The sequence below is a fragment of the Mus musculus genome, chromosome 5 (genome assembly GCF_000001635.26).
Source record: "Mus musculus strain C57BL/6J chromosome 5, GRCm38.p6 C57BL/6J".
Lineage (NCBI taxonomy): Eukaryota > Metazoa > Chordata > Mammalia > Rodentia > Muridae > Mus > Mus musculus.
The window spans coordinates 34376602-34402252 of NC_000071.6; the positions used below are offsets into that span (position 1 = coordinate 34376602).

Genomic DNA, 25651 nt, shown 5'->3' on the forward strand with positions numbered 1-25651 from the left:
CTCTGAGATCTTGTTGCTTCTGCCTTCTGCATGGGGAGATCAATGGAATGGCATGCTCTACTACCGCTCAGCTGATACTTATTACACTGGCTACAGCATCATCTACAAGTGGTGAGAGTGGATATTGCTTTTACCTGAGCTTAGAGCAGAAGCTTGTAGTTTTTCACCGTTACGTATATTTGTTGGAGATTTATTTATTTTTTTGTAGCTACCCATTATATTATATAAAAAGTTCCCATTTCTGGTTTGATGAGAATCTTATTAGCAGATGTTAAATTTTTAAAAATGAGTTTTAAAATAATTGATTCTGTTTTTTTTTTTTTAATGCTGTCAATGTAGTAATAGTATTACTGATTTTGGATATTGAACCAATTTTGCATTCATGAACTAAATCCCTTTGTGGTCATAGTATATTCATTTTAAATTTTCAATATTAAATTTTTTGTGGGGCTAAAGAATTGCTACTTGCTAGTATTGATATTTCAGTGATTGTTGCTGTATCATGATGCTATTTTCTAAAAAGTTATATTGCTCCTGACTGACTTATTAGTATAGTGTTGGCGTTATAAATAAAGGTTGAAGTTGTTTTTTTCTTGTCTTTTTCAGTAGTTTAGTGCTGTGATGGTTATTCTTGGTTGTCAACTTGATATACATGGGAAGACTGAACCCCAATTGAAGATTTGCCTTCATCAAATTGGCCTGTGGGGCATTTTCTTGATTGATTTAGGAGGGTTCAGCCCACTGTGGGTAGTACCATCCCTAAGCAGTTGGGCTGGGTGGTATCAGAGAGAACCAAGGTGGATGATAGCTGTTTGACATGGGCATATTAGGCAAAGGTTAGTCACACAGATCAGTGTAACTCTGTACAGCTTAGAATCACTCTTTTCTTCTTCTTTTTTTAAAAAGATTTATTTGTTTATTTATTTACATTAATGAATACACTGTATCTGTCTTCCGACACACCAGAAGAGGGCATCAGATCTTATTACAGATGGTTGTGAGTCACCATGTGGTTGCTGGGAATTGAACTCATAACCTCTGTAAGAGCAGTCAGTGCTCTTAACTGCTGAGCCCATAGATTTACTTTTTTTCTTTTTCTTTTTTTTTTTTTGGTTTTTGGAGACAGGGTTTCCTGGCTGTCCTGGAACTCATTTTGTAGACCAGGCTGGCCTCCAACTCAGAAATCCACCTGCCTCTACCTCCCAAATGCTGGGATTAAAGGCATGCACCACCACTGCCCGGCATAGATTCACTCTTAACATTTCTGTATGCTGAATAGTGAGGTGAAATGTCTCCTGTGTTAAAAAAAGTAAGTGCCCTGGTAGCCAACTTTTTGTTTCTGTTGCCTGTTATGGCTGTTGTTTGTGTCCTGGCTCCCCAAGACTTCCCTTTATGTCCTTTTAGTGTCTGAAAAAGTTGTTTTTTTTTTTTTTTGTTTGTTTTGTTTTTTTTTTTTTTTTCTTTCTTGGTTTTTCAAGACAGGGTTTCTCTGTATAGCCATGGCTGTCCTGGAACTCACTCTGTAGACCAGGCTGGCCTCGAACTCAGAAATGCGCCTGCCTTTGCCTCCCGAGTGCTGGAATTAAAGGTGTGCGCCACCACTCCCGGCTCTGAAAAAGTTTTTAATGGTGTTACTCTCTCTAGTCCTTGTTGTTTCCTTTTTCATTCCTGATAAGACATTCTATATCATATGCACTTAATTAATACACTTAAGTTTGAGTTGTATATTAGTATCAGAGAGCACTGTTAGAATATCAGTTGTTTGCCTTGGATCTTTCGACCAACTGCAGCTCAGAGCCAACTGCCCGCATTGAAGAGTCAGACCAGCATTCTCCACCCCCACCTTGTGTGTGTGTGTGTGTGTGTGTGTGAGTGTGTGTGTGTAATTATAGAAAAAGATGGGTTTTCCAGGTTTAAAGTAGTACTGAGTACCTCCTTTGACATTATCATGAGGTTGTTGAGAAGGAAGACAATAAGTCAAACTAATATAAGCTAGAGATCATCTATAATTTGCTTTTGTTCTTTTTTTAGTACTTGAATAGGCAAGCACTTTATCAGTAGACTGTTTTCTCAGCACTCTGTAACTTGTTTTCAGGTTCGTTGACTTTTTTCTTCCACTCTGGTACTGGAGATTGAATGTAGGGTCTTATTAGGCAAGTTGCTGGCCTCTGAGATATGATACTTTATTTATATATATATATATATATATATATATATATATTGAGCTATATGATTAGCATCTCACCCTTTTACTTTTCTAAAAAAAGATTTGTGTTATTTTATGTGCCTGCATGTATGTATGGCTGTGTACCATGTTTATCCCTGGTGACCACAGAGGAAAGAAGAGGGTGTCAGACTCTCTGGAACCTAGTTATGGTTGGTTGTGAGCCATCATGTGGGTGCTCAGGTCCTCTGCAGGAACAGCCAGTGTTCTTAACCACAGAACTATCTCTCTAGCCCATTATTTTACTTTAAAAAATTGGTGTGTGTGTGTGAGCATTTGTATGTTTGTATGATGTGATAGTGATGGTAGGCACAAATGTGTACAGAACACTTGAAGTCCAAGGGCAACTTTCTGGAGGGAATTCCCTCTTTCTCCTGTGGATTCTACTGTGATACTCAGAATCGGCCTTACAGGGCAACTGCTCTTACCCACTGAGTCATCTTGTTGGTCTATTAATGGTTTCTAGAGGTGCTTTCAAGTAGCTGAGGGTGGTCACAAATTCAGTGTCACTGAAGACTTTGAACCCCTGATCTTACTGTCTCATTCTGAGTGTTGGAATTGCAAACAGGCACCATTGTGCCTTACCTACTTTTATTTCTCTCTGTTATCTTTTCTTTTTTCCCCCTAGAGTTTCTCTGTATAGCCTTGGTTGGCCTGGAACTCACGATGTAGCCCATGTTGTTATCAAACTCACAGTGGTCCTCCCGCCTAAGCCTTCCAAGCACTGGGATTATAAATCCACTAGGCTGTGAGTGCTAGGAACCAAACTTATATAGCCCACAAGAGTAGAGTAGTGGGTGCGCTTTGTTTACTAGCTTGTTTGTTTGAGACTTATGTAAATCAGGCTGGCCTCAAACTCAGACATCAACCTGCCTTATTTTCCAAGTGGTAGTATTAAAGACATGCACCACCATGCCTGGTATATAGTATGTGCTCTTTACTGCTGAGCCACGCCCCCCACCCCAGACCTGTTTTTTAAAGATCTTGCTTTGTAGCCCAGGTGGGCTGATCTTGCCAAGCCTCCTGAGTTGCTAGCATTACAGCTCAGTGAGTGAATTATAGTAACTGCAGTGTGGTCAGAGACTTCTTTATTGTGAATTTTTAAAAAAAGAACTTTTTTTCCCCCATAAATCTGAAGTTCTTTTGGGTCTGTGAATGTTAATATGTGTACCAAAATGATTTTCTATTATTGGATGGGGTGTTTTCTGAACACAAGCTAGATTCAGTTGGTTCAGGGTTTGCTCCATTGTTGCTGTGCTAATTCTTTCTACTGCTGATAGAGTACTGAGGACTGATTGGAATGTTCCCTTTGCTGATTTCCTTTTATTTATTTTCTTGTTTCATTTTTCAGGTGTCAGACAATTATATTTGTTCATAGTTTTGCATGTGTTTTTGTGGAGGCTGGGAATCCTCCTCCATAGCTCTCCCATCTCATTCATTGAGGATAGGTCTCCGGCAAACCCAGAGCTGCTCAGGGAATATTGTCTCCACAGTTCATGGCTGGAATCACATGTGTTTTGTTTGTTTTGTTTTTTTCTGGGGATCTAAACTGGGTTCTAGTGTTTCATAACAAGTCCTTTCACTGAGCTGTTTCCCTCAAGCTCTTTTGACTTCTTACAGTGTGCTCAGTTTGTATTTTGACTCTTGTGTTTGGTTCATACCCACTTATGGTTCTTTACTTATTTATTTGTAAATTGACCCTTTGTTATTTAAGTTATGTGCTTCTAAAAATTATATTTATTAATTGGTTGATTGTATGTGCAAGCATATATGAGCGTCTAGAGGCCAGAGGACAGCTTGGAAGAATCTGTTTTCTCCTTCCATTAGGTAGACTCTAGGCATGCGTTCAGGTCATCAGGCTTGGCAGCAAACACTATAACTATTGATCCAGCTACACTGTAGCTGTCTTCAGACACACCAGAAGAGGGCATCAGATTTCATTACGGGTGGTTGTGAGCTTCCATGAGGTTGCTGGGATTTGAACTCAGGACCTTTGGAAGAGCAGTCAGTGCTCTTAACTGCTGAGCCATCTCTCCAGCCCCTGATTTTTGTTTTTTTTTTTTTTTTTTTTTATAATTTATTAATTTGGTGTTTTGTCTGCATGTATGTTGGTGTGAGGGTGTCGGATCCTCTGGAACTGGAATTTTAGATATTTGTGAGCTCTTATGTGGGTGCTGGGAATTGAATACAGGTCCTTTGGAAGAGCAGTCAGTGCTCTTGCCACTGAGCCATTTCTTACACTTGTTATTTTGGAATGATTTTTAGATTTACAAAATGGGTAACTCCTGTAATTCCTGTAGTATCTGAGCCAGAGGCAGGAGGGTTGCTTGGGTTTGAAAGCTTGAGGCCAGCTTGGGCAACATAGCAAAATTTACAAAAGGAAAACAAAACAAAACAAAAATAAAAACCGTGAGAGAGAATATGCAGATAAAACTTGGATTAAAGAATAATTGTGAAAATTAAGTTTATGAAAAGCTTATTAATAGTTTCTGTGTTCCCTTCAGTCAACTTTCCCTTTATATTTCTCTTATCTTTTATAAAAGAGTCTCAAGATTGAACTCAGGTCATCAGGCTTGCTAAAAGCAAGAGTTTTTACTCACTGAGCCATCTCATTGTCTGGTGTCTTTTATTTATTTTACTCTATTGTGCATATGAGTGTGTGTCAGTGTTATTATTACATGAAGCATGTGTAAAAGTTGGGGTAATTTTGTGGTGGCAAATTCTCCTTTCGCCTTATTAAGGTTCTGGGGATGGAATTCAAATCAGGCTTCTGAAACAGATTTGATTTTCCTTCAGTGAAGACACACCACTTTACCAAGGACACACATCCTAATCCTTCCTAAATACTTTATCAGCTAGGAACTAAGAATACAAATATATGAATGTATGGGTGCTGTTTTTATTCAAACCACCAAAGGGTGTGTTTTCAGTATGTCCATAGATTCTCTTGTCTGCTTTTAATTAAAATGATTCTCAGAATAGAAGCTGTCTTAGTTAGGGTTTCTATTGATGTGATGAAACACTATGACCAAATATCAAGTTGGTGAGGAAAGCGTTTATTTGGTTTACACTTCCAGATCATAGTCCATCATTGGAGGAAGTTAGGACATGAACTCGATCAGGGCTGGAATCTGGAGGCAGGAGCTGATGCAGAAGCCATGGAGGGCTGTTGCTTAACTGGCTTGCTTTAACATTGTTTGCTCAGCCTGCTTTCTTATAAGAACCTAGGACCACCAGCCCTGTTATAGCACTGTCCAGTGGGCTAGGCTATTAGTTAACCCATGGATAACTAATTGAGAAAAAGCCTTACAGTTGGATCTTTTAGAGACTCCTTTTTGATGACTCTAGCTTGTGTCAAGTAGACACATAAAACAAGCAGGTATAGAAGCCATGGGTTGAAGATGCTGCTATTAGTAAAAACACATGAAACACTGGCTCATTTGTGACAGAGCCCACTAACTTTCTTCACATGATGCTTATTAGCTATATGAAATTATGAAAATGATCTAAGTAAAACTGATAATCTACTTTCAAGGATGATTTGAAATTCATATCGACTTGTTTTGTTTTTTGTTTTTTTCAAGACAGGGGTTCTCTGTGTAGTCCTGGCTGTCCTGGAACTCACTCTGTAGACCAGGCTGGCCTCGAACTCAGAAACCCGCCTGCCTCTGCCTCCCTCAACTCTTGTTTTTTTAGATTTATTTATTTATTTATTTATTCATTGGGTATGGGTGTTTCGCCTGCATGTATGTCTTTGCATCATGTGCATACATTATAACTGTTGATGCCAGAAGAGGGAGTCAGATCCTTTTGGAACTGGAGTTACAGGTGATTGTGAGTTGCCATGCGGGTGCTGGGAATCCAGAGTTAATCCAGAATTTTTTTTGTTTGTTTTTTTCAAGATAGGGTTTCTCTGTGTAGCCCTGGCTGTCCTGGAACTCACTCTGTAGACCAGGCTGGCATCGAACTCAGAAACCCACCTGCCTCTGCCTCCCAAGTGCTGGGATTAAAGGCGTGCACCACCACTGCATGGCTGAATCCAGAGTTCTTAACTGCTGAGTGTCCAAATCTGCCTAACACCCTTGAGAGATTAGGGAGATTAGGGAAGGAAAATGTAGCATTTACAGTTGGCAAAATGTTTAAAAATAAGCACTCAGAAGTTAAATACCACCCATAACTTTTGCAGCCATTCTAAAGTCATGTCCTACTCAGTGTAATCACTAGACTCCAGGTTTTATAAAGTTTTGTTAAAATGGCTCAAGGTTTCTAGCTTTTTTTGTCTGTTTGGTGGGGTAGAAGCTGCTCTGCCTGGTGAGCATTGGCAGAGAGCTGGTTGTCTACAACAGTTTTGAAAGGTCTGCTGAGAGGCTGGTGAGATGGCTCAATGAGTAAGAGCACTGACTATTCTTCTGAAGGTCCTGAGTTCAAATCCCAACAACCACATGGTGGCTCACAACCACCTATAATGAAATCTGACGCCCTCTTCTGGTGTGTCTGAAGACAGCAACAATGTACTTATTTATAATAATAAATCTTTGGGCCTGAGCAAGTGGGCCAACTGGAGAGAACAGGGTTGACTGGAGCCAGCAGAGGTCCTAAATTCAATTCCTGACAACCACATGAAGGCTCACAACCACACAGCTACAGTGTGCTCATATACATAAAATAAAATAAAAAAAATCTTTAAATGGGGAGGGAAGAAAGGTCTGCTGAACTGGATCTCTGCTGGATTTCAAGAAAGGTCTCCAGTACAAAAGTGTAGCTCTCTGCTGTGGAGTAGTAGAGTCAGTGTGCAACATTGTCATACCTTTCCAGAACTGTGGGGCACATTGGCCATCTATCATTGGGAAAAGCTTTTCCAGCAGGGGCAAGAGTGGGCAAGTGGCAGAAATAACGTAAAGAGCCATGTGGCAGCAACAGAAGTAACCTTATTTTGTCAGCAAACACTTTTGGAATATTCATAGAAACTTTGGCAGATGAGAAAACAAATGATGATGAAAGATAGGTGTTTACAATAAGAGTCAGCCTTGATTCTGATTGATTAGTGTGTCGTAGAGTGTACAGATAGATTTTGAATTTGTTTCTTAGATAAACAGGATTTTATGGCCCAAAATGGATATTTATGGTGATGGAGCAGCCGTTTTTTTCTGTGAAGTTTCAGACGGAGAAACTGGCAAAGCTTATTTTCCAATGAGACAGAGAGGTGCTGATAGCAGCAGGTTGGATTGGGAGACTTGGAGAGAGTTTCTCAGTCTTTGCAGTGTTTTGTAAGGAGGAGAATGGGGATTGTGACCAAGAAAAAAGCATTTCTTCTTTTGAATATGAAGGTACTAAATTTACTTACTTTTTCTAAGTGGTTGTCAGTAGAAAGCTACCTAGTAAGTTCCGTATTTTTTCACAAAATACTTAATTTGCCTTCTCAAGATGAAAGTGCCATTTTAGCAATGAGTAGAAAATTGCCTACTGAGAAAACCTTGTTGTATGAGTGTTTTGAAAAGGGTGTGTAGAATGGTCTTGTGTGTGTGTGTTTGTGTGTGTGTTTGCTAAGAATAAGTAAATCGTTACTGTGCTGCACACTTATTCTGGGAAGTGAGTTTTTCACCTGTTTAAAGACTTCTGGTTTTGAATCGTTTTTGTTAAAATGGAAAAATGTGACACCTTACTGTGTAAGAAAAACAGCGATCTCTTGTGCAGATGTAAATTCATTTTGTTGAATATTAACAACAGCCCTGAGTAACTGAGAGATGGTATAGAAGAAAAATAGTAGATGTAGCTAGTGGTATCTTATGTGTGGTTCTATATGTTTTGAAAGGGACTGCTGTTTTCAGCAGACACTGCCAGTAAAGCTGACTAATTGAATTTGGCTTGTTCCCAATATCTGCTTCTCTCCCTTTTCTTCTCTGTAACTTTTTAAAAAGAATTATTTATTTTATGTATGTGAACTGTAGCTGTCTTCATACACACCTGAAGAGGGCATCGAATCACATTACAGATGATTGTGAGCTACCATGTGGTTGCTGGAAATTGAACTCAGGACCACTGAGGCATCTCTTCAATCCCTTCTTTAATTTTTGTTAATGGTATTATTATTTGTGTGTATAGAGGGGCCACGTGTGTGCTACAGTATATGAAGGACAGCTTAAAGGACTTAGTTCTCTCCAACTATATGGGTCCTGATTGAATTCAAGTTGTCAGGCTTTGGCAACAGCACCTTTACTTTCTGAGCCATCTCCCCTCCCCTTGGTTGTACTTAGCATGTACTCTACCATTGAGCATAGCACACCAGATCTTGTGTGTGTGTAATTATTCATAAATTATGTTTTATATCAGTGTGGGAAAAGTAGGTGCTCTTATGGATTCTCTTCTGCTTCACTCTAGTGCATTATGTTATGTGACCTGTGTATGCACGAGCCAAGTTCTCCAGAAATTCAGTTGTCTGGGTGCCTCTGTGCCTTTCTCATCAGTCCCATTGTCCTTGGGCCTGAGCTTCCTCATGTTGGCAAAGAGGCTTCCACTGACTACCAGGAACACTTATTTGTCCATTCCTATCCTTGTCTCATCTGTTTTCAGGGCCTGACTTGACTCTGTCTGTTCTGACCCCTCCTCACCAATAAGCAAGCACCTTTGTTCTGTATACATATTTATTGTTCTTTATGAATGCAGAAAATATGGTACGCTGTTTTTCATGACCTAAACTAATTTTTGGTAGGCTTAGAAGGGTTCTTAAATGCTTTAACCTCCCTTCTAGCACACTACCCACCAGAGGTGTAGTAGAAAGGAAAGGGTAATAGTGCAAAGGAGGATGTGGACCTGCTTAGAAATATTTCCTTGGAGCAAATCCAATCTGCATTGTCAGGACATCAGCAGTTTAGGTCACACAAATCAGCAGCAGCTTTATCCACTTGCAGACATCATTCATGAATCAGCAAAGGCAGGACTCACAAACATATTTATGATGGCAGGTCGATCCAGAAGAAACTGTAAGGTTTTGCCAGTTGGCCGGATCCAAGGAAGCAGCAAGAAGCTGCCAAAGGTCCAAATCCACAGAAGCAGCAAGAAGCCACCAGAACACCACTAGAAGTTTTTTGGTGCATTTCTCTCTATGAAGTCAAGACAAACAATGACCAACAAAGAATAGTAAGGCGTACCAATACCATCCAGTGTCAGTGAAGACCAGTGTCGTCGAAGTTCAACCATGGCAATGTGTACCAATATCATCCAGCATTTCCCACTGTGTGTTTGGCTATATTTATATGCTTTCCAAACATCATGTGTTTTTTCAGGCATCTCCTCTAGGAAAACATTACATGTCCTTTTTCCAGGCTGCCTCCAGGAAAACACCATGTGCCTGTTCTTAGCAAAACATCTTTCGGTGTGTTTGCTTCAGCAAAAAACATAGTTTCCAGAAAAATATCACATGGCACAACTGAGTCTCCAAAGAAACCAGTAGTTTACACTTCAATTTTTTTTTTTGTTTTTTTGTTTTTTTGTTTTTTTGTTTGTTTTTTAAAGACAGGATTCCTCTATATAGCTCTGGCTGTCCTGGGTCTCTGCCTGCCTCTGCTTCTGGAGTGCTGGGATTAAAGGCATGCACCACCACTGCTCAGATTAATTTTTTTTCAGTTAGCCTAAAAAATAGTGGATTTTATTATGACACTTCTTTTCTTTTTTTTTTTTAAGATTTATTTATTTTATATATATGAGTACACCATTGCTCTCTTCAGGCACACCAGAAGAGGGCATCAGACCCCATTGCAGATGTTTGTGAGCCACCATGGGGTTGCTGAGAATTGTACTCAGGACCTATGGAAGAGCAGTCAGTGCTCTTAACCACTGAGCCACCTCTCCAGCCCAACTCCCCCTTCCTTTTAAAAAATATTTATTCATTTATTTATTTATTTATTTATTTATTTATTTATTTATTTGTTATATGTAAGTACAGTGTAGCTGTCTTTAGACACCCCAGAAGAGGGTGTCAGATCTCATTACAGATGGTTGTGAGCCATTATGTGGTTGCTGGGATTTGAACTCAGGACCTCTGGAAGAGTAGTCAGTGCTCCTAACCGCTGAGCCACCTCTCCAGTCCCAACTCTCTCTTCTTATACGTTGTCATTATACCTTGTTTCTGGTTCCCTTTTCTTCCCCAAATAGTCTCCTTATCTTTTTTCTGTTTTTCATGTATTTGAGTGTGTGTGTCTTAAGCCTACAACACTGCATATGAAGGAAAATACATTATATTACAAGCCATTGAATTAAATGATATAAAGAATTAGAATTTTTTGTGTTTATGTGTCTTTTTTTTAAAGATTTATTTATTATATATATAAGTACACTGTAGCTGTCTTCAGACACATCAGAAGACGGTGTCAGATCTCATTATGGGTGGTTGTGAGCCAATGTGTAGTTGCTAGGATTTGAACTCAGGACCTTCGGAAGAGCAGTCAGTGCTCTCACCTGCTGAGCCATCTCGCCAGTTCGTTTTTGTTTGTTTGTTGTTTTTGATAGGGTTGCTCTGTGTAGCTCTAGCTGTCCTAGAACTCATTCTGTAGACCATACTGGTCTTGAGCTCAGAGATCTGCCTGCCTCTGCCTCCAGAATGCTGAGATTAAAGGCGTGCATCACCACTGCCTAGAAAGAGTTCAGCAATATATTTGTGATTTTTTTTTTCAATCGTAGTGAACTGAAAGATTTTATAAAACATGCAAGGCCAGCATGTGAGGTGTGTCAGTCCTTACCATGGCCACCAGAATTTATGGTATGTCATGTGTCATGCTTTCTACTCTCAGAAAATGTTCTAAGCAAGCTGGATGAGGTGAGGGGACATCTAGCTGTAGTCCACAACCGTAATGAAAGAATTGGTTTATATGTCTCTCATGATGTGGATTAGTCATAAGAAATAATTATTGATTGTTTGAGAGAAAAATCTCATAAAGCCCATGTTGCCTCAGACTCCCTATGTACCTGAAGCTGGCCTCGAACTCTTTTATTTTCTTGTCCAGCACCACTTTTGTGTTGAGTTTATATGACTGTATTACCACCCCAGCTTAATTATATATTTCTTCCTAAAGAATATTTTTGTTTTCAGGAGGCACCTTTAATCCTAGCACTCTTGGAGACAGAGGCAGGCAGATCTCTGATTTTAAGGCTAACCTGGTCTACAGAGTAACTTCCAGGCCAGTCAGGGCTTCACAGGGAAACTCTGCCTTGGAAAACCAAAAATAAACAAAGAAGATTGTATGTGTGCTCACATGTGTCTGAGGAGGTCAGAGTCATCCCCTGAAGCTAGAGTTACAGGTACTTGAAAGCTGCCTGATGTATGTGCTGGGAATTGAACTTAGGAACTCCAGGTCCTCTGCTGTAACCATGGGCTTTTCCACCTGTGTCCAAGTTCCCTGAAATGAGAGTCCGAAGCTTCTTATTTGTGAATAAATGCTTAGGCCATAAGCTTGGGCTTGTTCCCACTAGCTTGTAACTTAATTAACGTGTTTAAACTAGTCTAAGTCATGCCACACGGGTAGTTACCTTTCTTTTCGTTTCATAGACCATCTCGATTAGCATTTGTGGGGAATCTACTCTTGCATCTGACTACCCAAGAATCCTTTCTCTCTTGAATGTCCCACCTCCTAGTTCCTACCTTTTGCTAATATAATAGGCCATCAGCATCTTATTGACTGGTGATGCTTTCAGGCAAGAAATTCTTTGTATATTTCCCCCATTTAGTCCAATAAAGGCCTTTTCTCTTACAATAATAAACTATATACAATAATAACAATTATGAAAACTATTAGGTAAGCTTTAAAGTCACACTGTCCAGTCCATACATATTTGGCAGCTTTGGAGAAAATATTCCACTATCTAGCCTATCTTGGTGAGTTTAGAGTTCTATACCTAAATCAGTTTCTATCACAACTTGAATTATGAACCTAAAACATCTTCTTACACTTAAAACCTTTTCAAGATTTATTTATGTATGAGTGCTCTATCTGTATCTACATCTGCATGTCAGAAGAGGGCATCAGATCCCCTTTTTGTAAGCCACTATGTGGTTGCTGGGAATTGAACTCAGAACCTGTAAGAGCAGCCAATATTTAATCACTGAACCATCTCTTCCCCCACCCCCCCAACCCCAGCCCCAAACCATTTTCTTTTTTTTTTTTTTTTTTTTTTTTAAAGATTTATTTATTATATGTAAGTACACTGAAGCTGTCTTCAGACACTCCAGAAGAGGGCGCCAGATCTCGTTACGGATGGTTGTGAGCCACCATGTGGTTGCTGGGATTTGAACTCCTGACCTTCGGAAGAGCAGTCGGGTGCTCTTACCCACTGAGCCATCTCACCAGCCCACCCAAACCATTTTCTTAAATCTTACACAACTTAAACTTATATGTAAGATTATAATCCAATCTGAGACCTGAGAAGGAATAATATTACTTGAGTATGTAGGCAAGTAGCTTCCAAAACTATAGAAATAAGACAGAGAAAGCTGGCTGCCTCTACAGTCCCCCAAAATTGCTCTGTTGTTGGAGCATCATATTCAGCCTTCTGGCCCAGTATATGAGAAACTTTTTTGTGAAAGAGGAATTTTGAAAGATCCAGTTACTGTAAAGCTTGGCAGTCAGCTTTCCTGCGGCCAGTGGCTAGCTTGCCACTTTTGAAGCAGATTCCATATGGAGGTTCTTCAATGCTCGTCATCTGCTTTGAAGTAGAATGGGGATACTGCCAGTAACAGACCTTTCTCACTGTCAAAAAAGACCTTTTAATAAATTATCTTGACCATATTCTGTAGATCACTGAGGTTTTTGAAGACCATCCATTTATGTATAGTATATCTGAATTGTTTCTACTTATTTACTATCTGTTTAACCTTGGAAACATATTTCTGTAATTACCTAAACTAGTATCTAACATGACCATGGGTCTGACTGTCTGACTACTAACTTACATTTTTAAATTTTCCTAAACAGTTTGTACTAGAACTTATCCTTGGATTGTTAAGAATTACATAGCTATAATACCTTTAAAAAGGTTGCTACATAGTATGTTGTAACCAAGTAGACCTTAATTTTGTATTAATGTACAAAGATCTATACCAAATATAACCTTAATTTTATATCAGTACACAATCTGATCTATACCTTTTTGGCTAGTAGAAAGCTCTATATAATTAAAGAGTATATTCAATAATCTACCCATTATGCCTATTATTCCCATTTCCCTACCTCCCTCTTTTGGTTATCCTTTTTCCACCCCTTTCTCGCTAACACTAGATAGGAGAGAAAAAAGGATAGAGGAAAGAAAAAGAAATCCCTGAATCTAATCTCCCTCATTATATTTCCTCCCTGGTCAAGACAATTAACTAGCAACCTACCCTTTTAAATGATGACAAATATCCATCCATGAATATTGAATGATCAAAAACCATCCACCCCACCTTTTGTGAATGAGGGCATTGCTCTCTTAAAATTGCTTCCTGGTGATTTGGGGGCGTCATTTTCCTTTTGCTTGTACACACACACACACACAATTTTGGATATTGGTCAGTCTTTTTTTTTTTTTTTTTTTTTCCGAGACAGGGTTTCTCTGTATAGCCCTGGCTGTCCTGGAACTCACTTTGTAGACCAGGCTGGCCTTGAACTCAGAAGTCCGCCTGCCTCTTCCTCCCGAGTACTGGGATTAAAGGCATGTGCAACCACGCCCGGTGGATATTGGTCAGTCTTAAGAAAGATAGCTGTAGCGTTTGTTGTCCAGATTCTGTATACTGAGAAAGTTTAGGGCTTAATTGAAGTCCTTACTGGAACAGTGTTATGATGCTAAATAATCTAGCCATTTTGAAATTGTGCTGGATGCAGATTTTTGAGGAAACAGCATCAAGGCACTCTAAGGTAAGATCAAGCAGGATGCTGGAATAAATATGTCTCAGCATTTCAGCATCCTTAAGGATGAATCTTGTCAGGGTTGCTTTGATTTCATTGTTGTCTATAAACCTGTAAACTCTCACAGGTAATATACATTTGTGCAATAACATATGTATGAAATATGCACTGTGTACAATTTAGTTAAAGGTGATAATTGCAAGTTTATTGAGCTGCCACTCCTGACCCGTGAACTGAACTGCTGATTTCCTAACGACATAGATGAAATTTGCTCCAAAGAACAATCTATCTATCTTCCTTCCTTCCTTCCTTCCTCCCTCCCTCCCTCCCTCCCTCCCTCCCTCCCTCCCTCCCTCCCTCCCTCTCTCTCTCTCTTTCTTTCTTTCTTTCTTTTTTTCAAGACAGGGTTTCTCTGTGTAGCCCTGGCTGTCCTGGAACTCACTTTGTTGACCAGGCTGGCCTCAAACTCAGAAATCCGCCTGCCTCTGCCTCCTGAGTGCTGGGATTAAAGGTGTGGGCACCACCTCCCGGCCAAAGAACCATTTCTAATGATTGATTGATTTATTTATTTATTTATTTAATGTATATGAGTACACTGTTGCTGTCTTCAGACACACCAGAAGAGGGCATCAGACCCCATTGCAGATGGTTGTGAGCTACCATGTGGTTGCTGAGAATTGTACTCAGGTCCTCTGTGCTTCTAACCACTGAGCCATCTCTCCAGCCCAAGAACAATTTCTAAACAGGTCCGCTTCCCTTCACATCCTAATAACCCTTCTTTCCCACTACCTCTGGTGGCTAGAGAGAAGGTTAAAATCTTTTATTAAAAATAGAGTTTAAAAATTTTAAGCCTACAGTCGGCCTTTGCTACATTTGCATAGTCCAGAAGGCTGAGACCTTCTTTTTGGATTATTTCTAGACTCTTCAAGAACAGTACATGTTCTGAAACTACTGAGCCATATATTTCTTAAAGAGCTCCTTATGATATATTTCTTTCTTCCTTCCTTTCTTGCTTGCTGCTTGCTGTATAGACCAGGCTCTCAGTAAATTCACAGAGATCTGCCTGCCTCAGTGTCTTAAGTACTGAAATATAAAGACATTAGCTACCTTACTCTGCTCTGTTCTACCCTCACCTGCCTTCCCTCCCTTCTCCCTTTTCTAAGACAAGGTCTGGTTGTATTTTCCAGACTGGCTTTGAAAAGTCTTGTCCTGTCTCAGCCTTCTCAGTGCAAGGATTACAGATGTGTACCTGGCCATTTTCATAGAATGTCAGTGGTATATTGTACAAAATAAGTTAATTACAGAACTTTCATATTTAGTGGGGCAGTGGGATAAAGTGCTTTGTGATATGTGTATAAAACACATAGACATAGAGTAGGTAAGATAGATAATCATAGTAGGACTGAGTACATATCACATGCCATTCATACATCTGAGTCTTTAAAGAAATGTATAGTCACTGCTTATTTTATAAAAAGTGAAGTTATATTGAGGGCTGAGCAGCACTGGCATTGATTAATCATAATGTCTGTGTCTTTACATATCCATGGGGAGGAGGGATTGGACCTTCTGGACTCCAGTTTTAGGGCTGACTAAAGTGCAACATCCTATACATATCCTGGCCCCATTCTCCCAAGCAGTAGTAGGACTGAAGGTAGAGGACAATAAAAAGGGGGGGGGGGAAAGAAGCTGATTCTGAATTATTTCATTTTTTCCTGTGAAAATTTCATTTCTCCTTTGCCCAAGATGAAGTAAGTAAGGGGAAAGGGTGGGATTCTATCTTATTTTTATCTGAAAATAGAAGGAACATATCACACTCTTCTTGTTCTCTTCACCACATTATGTATATGTGCTGCTCTGTTGTATGCATGTGTGTGCACTGGTGCATTTCTTTTTCTTCCACTGTGTATGTGTAATATATCCAGAGGTAGAGCAGATTCTTGATGTTTGCTGGCAGCCAGACTAGCTGAATCAGTAAAGTTCAGTGTGAGACTCAAAAGAGTTAAATCTCAAAAGCATAAGGTGGAGATTAATAGAAAACACCTGACATTAACCTCTAGGCTCTACCTGAATTCACATAAGTGTGCACAGAGAAGAACACGTATATATTGTGACAGGATTTTCCCTGTCAAATTACATTAAAATATTAGCACAGCTGGAGGCCTGTGATTGGACAGGGAAAGGGAGGAGGAGTTAAGAGTTACAGAGACAGCATCTTGGGAGAAAGGGGAAGAGCCAAGATGGAGACAGATAGACAGGAAGAAGAGCCAGATCCAGTGTGGGTTTTTTGTTTTTTGTTTTTGTTTTCCGAGACAGGGTTTCTCTGTATAGCCTTGGCTGTCCTGGAACTCACTTTGTAGACCAGGCTGGCCTTGAACTCAGAAATCCACCTGCCTCTGCCTCCTGAGTGCTGGGATTAAAGGTGTGTGCCACCATGCCTGGCCAGCGTGGTTTTTTAATAGCCACAGATAGTTATTACATCATAAAGGATAGAATATTTGGGATAATTTGTATAATAGAGGTAGGCAACTTTTATCATCAGTTGGTTCTGAAATTATTGTATTGGCATCTTGTGAATTGAAAATTTATTGATAAATAAATCTGTTTTGTTAATTATAAGCTTCTAGTGTTTTGTTTTTACTGGGTTGTTGGGTGGTGTGGCAGCTGACCATGGGGGAGGTATGGGGGGCGGTCATTACGTTGGGCTGGTGTGGCAGCAAAAGGAACTTACAAGCTCCAGCCCGCTGGAGAGTTGGCGGGTAGAGACAGAGCCTGCAGGACCGCAGCAGGGCCAAGAGTTGCTGGCACAAACACAGTAACGTGCTGATTCGTTTTTTTAAAATAGTTCCCGAAACAGGTCATTCACCCTGCATATCAGGTATTTATGATTCTTATCAGTAGAAATTTAGTTATAAAGTAGCAATGAAGATAATTTTAAGGTTGGGGGGTCACCATAACATGACTTCCATAACATGAGGGCATTAAAGGGTCATGGCATTCGGAAGGTTGAGGACCACTGCCCTCTGTAGTTGAGGCTGGTCTTGACTCCTGGGTCCTTTGACTTCTTGACAAGTGCTGGAGTTAACAAATGTTTAACACTATACCACACTCTAAAGACAGAATTTCCCTTATTCCTTTTCTCACTTCTTTCTTCCCTTCCAACCTGTCTTTCCCTTAGATTTATTTTTAAAAAGGATCTTGGCATAAAAAGGGTCTTGTGCATGCTTAGCAAGAATGACATCTCTAGCCCTAGAAGGATTTGAAATATACTATATAATATATACTTGATATGCCGTCTACCAAAGTATGATGATGTATGCCATGTACTACTGAACATGACGATGAATACCATCTCCTGAAACATGGCCATGTATGTCATCGACTACTCTGAGCACAGCATGTATCACATACTCCTGAACATCACAGTGCATATCATCTACTGATATAATAGTGTATACCATCTACTGACATATCACGTGTTCACCTTTTATTAAAGAAATCATCATATGGCAACCGAGCAGTGGTGGGCAGAGGCAGCAGATTCTGATTAGGTTCCAGGACAACCTGGTCTACAGAGAGAGTTAGTTCCAGTACAGTCAAGCTACCCAGAAAAACCCTATCTCAAACAAACAAACAAACAAAAACCAAAATCCCAAACCAAATCAAAACACCAACCAACTAAACAGAAACCATTACATGGTACACAGTAAATGTATACGGTGGGTTTTTTTTAAAGATTTATTATTATACATAAGTATACTGTAGCTGTTTTAAATCCACCAGAAGAGGATGTCAGAGCTCATTATGGATGGTTGTGAGCCACCATGTGGTTGCTGGGATTTGAACTCAGGACCTTTGGAAGAGCAGTCAGTGCTCTTATCCGCTGAGCTATCTCTCCAGCCCTTATACGGTGTTTTTAAGGATTGGGATTGTGATGATTTGTTTATGTTCGCCCCAGGAAGTTGGCACTATTAGAAGATAAAGCCCTGTTAGAGTTGGTGTGTCACTGTGGGTGTGGACTTAAAACCTCATCCTAGCTGCCTGGAAGGCTGTCTTCACTAGCAGCCTTCAGATGAAGACATAGAACTCTCAGCTCTGCCTGCACCATGCCTGCTGTGCTTCCACCTTGATGATAATGGACTGAACCTCTGAACCTATAAGCCAGCCCCAAATATATGTTGTCCTTTATAAGATTTGCCTTGGTCATAGTGTCTGCTCACAGCAGTAAAACCCAAACTAAGACAGGCATGTAGTCAGTTGTAGAGCACTTGCAAAAGGGAGGAGCCTGGGTTGGACCCACAGCACAGGAAAAACATTAAAAACAATTACGGGTATGGTGATGCATACCTGTAAGCCTAGTGTAGTGCACAGAAGACTGAGGCAGGACCATTGCTGCAAGTTTGACAAGCTCAAGCCTTGGCTTCAGGGTAAAGGATGATCTGAAACAGAACAGTTTCATTCACTTCATTTTTATCTTCATTATACTGATCTCATATGGCCTGTGCTCCTGGACTTGCTCTGTGGGTGCTGGGGATCTGAACTGGTTCTCATGTTTGTGTGGCAAGTACTTTACCAACAGAGCTACATTTTGTCAGTTAAAAAACAATTTTTATTTTATGTGTATGGGTGTATACCTGTATGTATGTCTGTACCACATGTATGTGTTACACACAGAGGGTCGAGGAATGCATTGTATTCCTGAGAACTTGTAGTTACAGGTGGTTGTAAACCATCATGTGAATGCTTAGAACAGAGCCCAGGTCCTCTACAAGAGCTGCCAATGCTGCTAACTGAGCTATCTCTCTAAACCTCTGCATTTCCTCATTTTAATGGCAATAAATAGCTCCCCCATGTCAGATGGATAGTGTAATAATGTCATAATGAGGGTTGAAGGAGGCATGTGTCATACAATGGTGTAAACACTTAATAATCATACTTAAGAACAACAAAAAGAATGGCAAGTAGTGGCCATTTTGACTGGTAATCACTATGCTCAAGGGTCTAGACTTCAGAGTCTGCATTTAAGCTCATGACCTATATATAATAATTCAGCCTCTTACTTGGTTCTCTGGTAAGCCTGAGTAGATTTAAAAAAAATACTTTAATAAGTGAATGAAGACACAGGCCAAGAAGTGCTAAGCACTTGGAGGATAAAGAGTGGGTAGTGAGTGTCAACCAGTGTTGTACTCTTTTATTCCAAGTGTTCTCTGAGTAACTATAATTTTTAGTATTGATTTAAAAACTGTTTTTCAGAGCTTACAGAGTGTCTGTTTCTCAAAACAGTGCAAAAAGGAGTGGGGGAGGCTTCTTAAGGTTGCACACAGTCTGTTGGGAGATGGAGTTGGAATTGAAATTCAGGCTTTCTGACTGCAGAGTTCCAGTGCAGCTCTCTCTCTCTCACTGTTTCTAACATACAGACTGTTAGCTTCCCCTTGATGATGGCTTACACTGAGATATGATAAGTGAGTGTTCTGCTAGTCTGTGGTTTTTTAAATTTATTTCAATACAGTCTTGATTTTGTAGCCATTATATTTAGAAACAGGTAGGTACAAATACAGAATTCATGCTGACTAAAATTTGTTGGGTGAGGGACATATGGTTCTGGGGTAATGTTTTGTTATTTTCTTCTTCGTTCTGTTTTATAACAAATTCAGATGATTCACATTGTTGGAACATTTATCAGTGCCAGTGTTACTAATCTGGGAAGTCACATCAACATTATGGAAAGGAGCTTAGTTTAGGAAAGACATTTTCAAACAAAATTCACATTTTCGGATTCAACATGTTTCATGTTCTTTCCCCCTTCACTATTGTCATAGTTGGTAATTTTTTCTCATTGTTTTCACTTTGTTGGTATATTTAATTAAGAGTTTTATTCCTAGACAATTAGCTCTTAATGATGAAGTCTGTATGCAACTTCAGCTATTCTGGTCAACAAATTACAATTTTGCTTTTTAGCTGTTAGTTCAGAGGTGTGAATACAGATGGTCAGGCTCATTGTAAACCCTCTCCCTCTCCCTCTCCCTCTCCCTCCCCCTCTCCCTCTCCCTCTCCCTCTCCCTCCCCCTTTCTTTTTTTCCTCCCCTCCCTCTTTCTTTCTTTCTTTCTTTCTTTCTTTCTTTCTTTCTTTCTTTCTTTCTTCCTTTCTTTCTTTCATCATTAAGCTTAGCAGTGAGAGTATTTTAAACCCTTTCTTATCTCAAATTTGTCTATCTGACCACAGATAGTATCATGTATTGGTCATTTATATAGAATATTCTGTATCTAGTGGGACTGTTTTTGTTTGTTTGTTTGTTTGCTTTGAGACAGGGTTTCTCTGTGTAGCCTTGGCTGTCCTGGAAATCACTCTGTAGACCAGGCTGGCCTCGAACTCGGCAATCTGCCTGCCCCTGTCCCCTAAGTGCTTGGATTGAAGGCGTGCGCCACTACTGCTAGGCCTAGTGGGACTGTTCTTTAAGACCAGAAGTCCTTGGCTGTCATGGCACTCGCTCTGTAGACCAGGCTAGTCTAGAACTCAGACCTACTGCATCCTCCTGAGTGCTGGAATTAAAGGCATGCACCACCACTGCATAGCTACAAACTTTAGCCATTTAAAACAAATACCAAGCTGGGCGTGGTGGTGCATGCCTTTAATCCAGCTCTCGGGAGGCAGAGGCAGGCGGATTTCTGAGTTCGAGGCCAGCCTGGTCTACAAAGTGAGTTCCAGGACAGCCAGGACTACACAGAGAAACCCTGTCTCGAAAAACAACAACAAATACCAAGGAACATATTTGAAAGGAGCCTTCTCTCCAAGGCTGAAGATCAGACCTATGGAAGATAGAATTATAATGAGTAGTTGATCAGGGTTCCTGGGCCAGAGTTAAGTCAGAAAAACCTGGAGTGTAAGAGAGCTGTGAGTGATGGGTGAGTACACAGCAGAAGAGAGTTGCCAGGACTGACTAGGGCCACAGCTGGTGTAGCAGACCCCTTGGGCAAGTGTGTGTGTGTCTGTAAGAATGATGTAAGTGTGTGTGTGTCTGTAAGAATGATATAAGTATGAGCCAGGACAGCTCCAAGCCATTACGTGGAATGAAGGTTGGCTAGTCTGTCAGTGCTGAGGGATGCTGGTAGGTGGAGGCATGAATGGGGCTTAGTGGAAAGCAGGAACAGTAATAAGGGTTGGGATACAGATGCATCAGATTCATGTTCTGTTATACTGCTATTTCTAAAGTCCAGAGGTAATTGTCAAATATTACATAAGCTGTGCCTTTCGTACACCTAGCTCTAGAGAAATGCAGTCTAAGAAGCTCATCTGTAGAGGCAATGCAAGTGTTTTCCAGGAGCCTGCCTGTGCTATATCTAGCAGACCCTGAAAGGAAAGCCTTCCCTCCTGACTCTATCTCTCTAGCTCCCTCTATTGATGTTTCTTACTGGTAACAATTATAGAGGGCCTTTATTTTTAACATGGTACAAAAGCCAAAGCCATACCTTGTTTTTGTTTTGTATTTGTTTTTAAAGACAGAGTTTCCCTGTGTACCACAGGATATCCTGGAACTCACTTCTTAGACCAGGCAGGTCTGGAACTCCGAGATCGGCCTTGTTTCTCTAGGCGAATGCTAATTTAAAGGTGTGCACCACTATCCCCAGTATTTGCTTGATTTCAGTAGGCTGTGCAGTAGCTAGAGTAGTACATTGACTGCTTACTTCGTGAAGTTTATTGGGATGTAAGCCCAGGAGCATCTGTATGAGACCTGGCTATTTTCACTGAGTAAGCAGAAAGAGGTGCTAAAGCCAAGAGGCATTGTGTCTGCAGCCAGCATGGAAAAATGTGAGCAGGAAGGTGTGCCAGTTTAGCAGTTCATTGCCTCTTGGCTCCACACATACCCACTGTCATATGTGACATTTGAGTTGCCCTCTACCAAGTGTCTCTTTTTGTCAGTAGTGGGTTTGTAGGACTTGCAAGTAGAGAGGGCTTCTGATCCCACTCCTCTGTGCCTTCTCTAGATTTCAGTAAATTACAATGAGCAGCTTCCTGACAAATTCTTTGGCTTCCCATAAGAGTCCAGCATTACTTTCCACAGGCACTGGGTGCTACCAGCACACAGAAGATGGCTTCTTTCTTCTTTCCTTCCTTTCCTTCTCCCTTCCCTTCCTGTCCCATCCCCCCTCCCTCCTTTCCCCTTCTCCCTCCCTTTCTGGGCTTTTAAAAAAACTGATTCTGGCCTCAAACTTTTAGGCTTAAGTGATCCTTTTGCCTCTCTGCCTTTTATGTAGCTTAAGTTACAAGCATGTAAATAGAAGGTGGCTTTCTGATAAATTTTGCCAGGATTGGTGATACAGACCCGTCTGTATTTTCAGGGCAGGAAGGCTGAGGCAGGTTCAAGGATAGCCTGATAAGTTTCATCTGCACCCCTAAAGGATAGTTTTCTATTTATCAGCTTCCTTATGGTATTCAAGCAGATATCCATTCTGGGGCTATAAGCTGCTTGTCTCCAGTGATGTTTGAATCCTATTTTGGCTGGGCTAGAAGGCTTTTTTTTTTTTCTTGATACAGGGTTTCTCGATGTAGCCCTGGCTGTCCTGGAACTCACTTTGTAGACCAGGCTGTCCTCCAACTCAAAAAACCGCCTGCCTCTGCCTCCCAAGTGCTGGGATTAAAGGCGTGCACCACCACACCTGTCAGGAATTATTTTTATTCATGAGGAGCTAGGGCGATGGCTCAGTGGGCAAAAATGCTTGTTGTGTAAGTATGAGGACCTGGGTTCAAATCCCTAGCACCTACGTAAGCAAAACAAACAAAAACAGGTATAGTAGCAGTACTGGGAGAGTAGAAGCAGGCAGATCTTGAGGGCTTTCTGGCAAGATAGTCTAGCCGAAATGATGAACTCTAGGCTCAGTAAGTAATAGATCCTGTCTCAGGGCTAGCAAGATGGTTCATTGGCTAAAGGTACTTGCTGCCAAGACTTAACAACCTGAATTGTAAGGAACCACATGGTAGAAAAATTGAACCAAGTAAGTCTTGTAAGTTTTCCTCTGACCTATACTTGTGCCATTTCACAGTCAACACAGAGAACAAAATATAAACAAACAAATATTTTAAAAAGCTAAAAACAATAGGATAGGTACTGATAGAGGAAAACATCCAACTTCTGGCTTCTGTATGGATGCACAAGGGTGAATGCACCCTCATGTATACTTGGATCCATAGGTATACATATATCACATACAGAAAATATTAATAGGAATAATATGCATCAAATTTATCCTTGAACATTGTACCTCAGATCTCTGGCTGCTCCTGTATTCACTCCTGTTTTTATTGATCCTATTCTTTACTAAGAATCAGCTAACTCTTTTCAGTGGTATGTGGCCCCTATCTAGATTTGTTTTGTTTGACACGATTTCTTTATATAGCCTTGGATGTCCTGGAACTCCTTAAGTAGACTAAGTAGGCTGGCTTGTAAACTCTAGAGATCCTTTGCCTTCTGAGTACTAGGATTAAAGGTTTGTGCCACCATGCCTAGGTTCTTGATGTGGCCTCTGTCTTTTGACTGAACACTCACTGGTGCTAAAGTCCCTGTTTGAGAATTATTTCTCAGCTGGGTGTAGTGGCACAGACTTAATCCAGCACTGGGGAGGCAGAGAGGCAGATGTATCTCTGCATTCTAGGCCAGCCTGGTCTACAAAGCTAGTTCCAAGTCAGCCAGGGCTGTTAAACAGAGAACCCTATCTTGAAAAACCAAAACCAAACCAAAGCATTTCTCCTAGAGAGGACAAATTGCCATCCCTATCATGATGAAAGGGTCCAATATAGTCAACCTGTTAATGATAGCTGCTCACCTTATCAGCTATCAGCAGTGATAGGGCCAGTTCCATGATGGGTATGCATGTTGTTGAGCCATTCTGTTCTTTTCTTTTTTTTTCCTTTTCTTTCTTTTTTTTAAATTGGGTATTTATTTCTTTTACATTTCCAATGCTATCCCAAAAGTCCCCCACACGCTCCCCCACCCACTCCCCCACCCACCCACCCACTACCACTTCTTGGCCTTGGCATTCCCCTGTACTGAGGCATATAAAGTTTGCATGACCAATGGGCGTCTCTTTCCACTGATGGCAGTGATACATATGCAGCTACAGACACGAGCTGGTGGGGGGGGTACTATTTAGTTCATATTGTTGTTCCACCTATAGGGTTGCAGATCCCTTTAGCTCCTTGGGTGCTTTCTCTAGCTCCTCCATTGGGGGCCCTGTGATCCATCCAATAGCTGACTGTGAACATTCACTTCTGTGTTTGCCAGGCCCCCCACATAGTCTCACAAGAGACAGCCATATCTGGGTCCTTTCAGCAAAATCTTGCTAGTGTATGCAATGGTGTCAGCGTTTGGAAGCTGGTTATGGGATGGATCCCCGGATATGGCAGTCTTTAGATGGTCCATCCTTTCGTCTCAGCTCCAAACTTTGTCTCTGTAACTCCTTCCATGGGTGTTTTGTTCCCAATTCTAAGAAGGGGCAAAGTGTCCACACTTTGGTCTTCGTTCTTCTTGAGTTTCATGCGTTTAGCAAATTGTATGTTAATTTATGTATATGAGTATACTCTAGCTGTCTTCAGACACACCAGAAGAGGGCATCGGATCCCATTACATGTGATTTCTGGGAATTGAACGCAGGACCTCTGGGAGAGCAGTCAGTGCTCTTAACCTCTGAGCCACCTCTTCAGCTCCTGTTTTTCATTCTTGCTTCAGTTTCTGTTTATTCATACAATCACTGAGTAAGCATTGGGGAAGAAGACCATGAAGTATTTGGGTTATCTGACCATAGGAAGCTTATGTAGAGAATGTCATTTTTTTTTTTTGGTTTCATACATCTTTTATTAAAAATAACAGGTAAGATACATTGTAATCGAACAGAAACAGCTTAATGTGCCACATATTAGGACAAGGTTTATGCCAGCTGTCCTCTAAGTTCAACTCATAGAAACAAGATCCGTGGAGAATGTCATTTAATCACTCACATAGGACATTATTGGTGTGTTGGTCATCCCAGCCCTTTTCTAGATCTGTCACTGGTTAATTTCATTGAGTCAAACATTACTTACTATAAGTGAATTGGTGTGGCTATTTCTTCTTCCCAGCAAAGGATACAGCCTACTTTTAAAAATAATTAGTAAGGTGTATTTTTTAAATTTAAAAATTGTTTGTATATATGAGTATTTTGTCAGCATGTATGCCTGTGTACCACATGCATGCCTGGTGCCCACAGAAGCCAGAAGGCTCTTGATTCCCTGAGACTAGAGTTATATATGATTGTGAGACATCATGTGGTATCAAGACTTGAACCTGGGTTCTCTATAAAAGCTCTTTAATTGCTAAACCATCTTTCCAGTCCTGATTTTAGTTTTTCATTATGTGTCTGGATATGTGTGCAATGAATACAGTTGTCCAAGGAGTTCAGAAGAGAGAAGCATTGTTTTAATAGACTATTTTTAGGCTCTTGCAAAGTGAGTAGAAAGTAGGAAGCCAGTCTCTTCCCTCCCCAGAGCCCCTGGCACCCACTCACCTGTCCTGTAGTTGGGATT

General features: G+C 40.6%; 1 protein-coding gene and 1 non-coding gene across 2 annotated transcripts in view; one reads left to right on the forward strand and one right to left on the reverse strand.

Annotated features, from left to right (window-relative positions):
* Positions 1-25651, forward strand: part of Fam193a (family with sequence homology 193, member A) — a 116526-nt gene that overhangs the window by 6669 nt on the left and 84206 nt on the right. The gene's annotated exons all lie outside the window — the stretch shown is intronic.
* On the reverse strand, positions 18949-19052 carry LOC115490295. The gene has a single exon (XR_003956116.1). It is a non-coding gene; the product is annotated as a small nucleolar RNA U13 (small nucleolar RNA).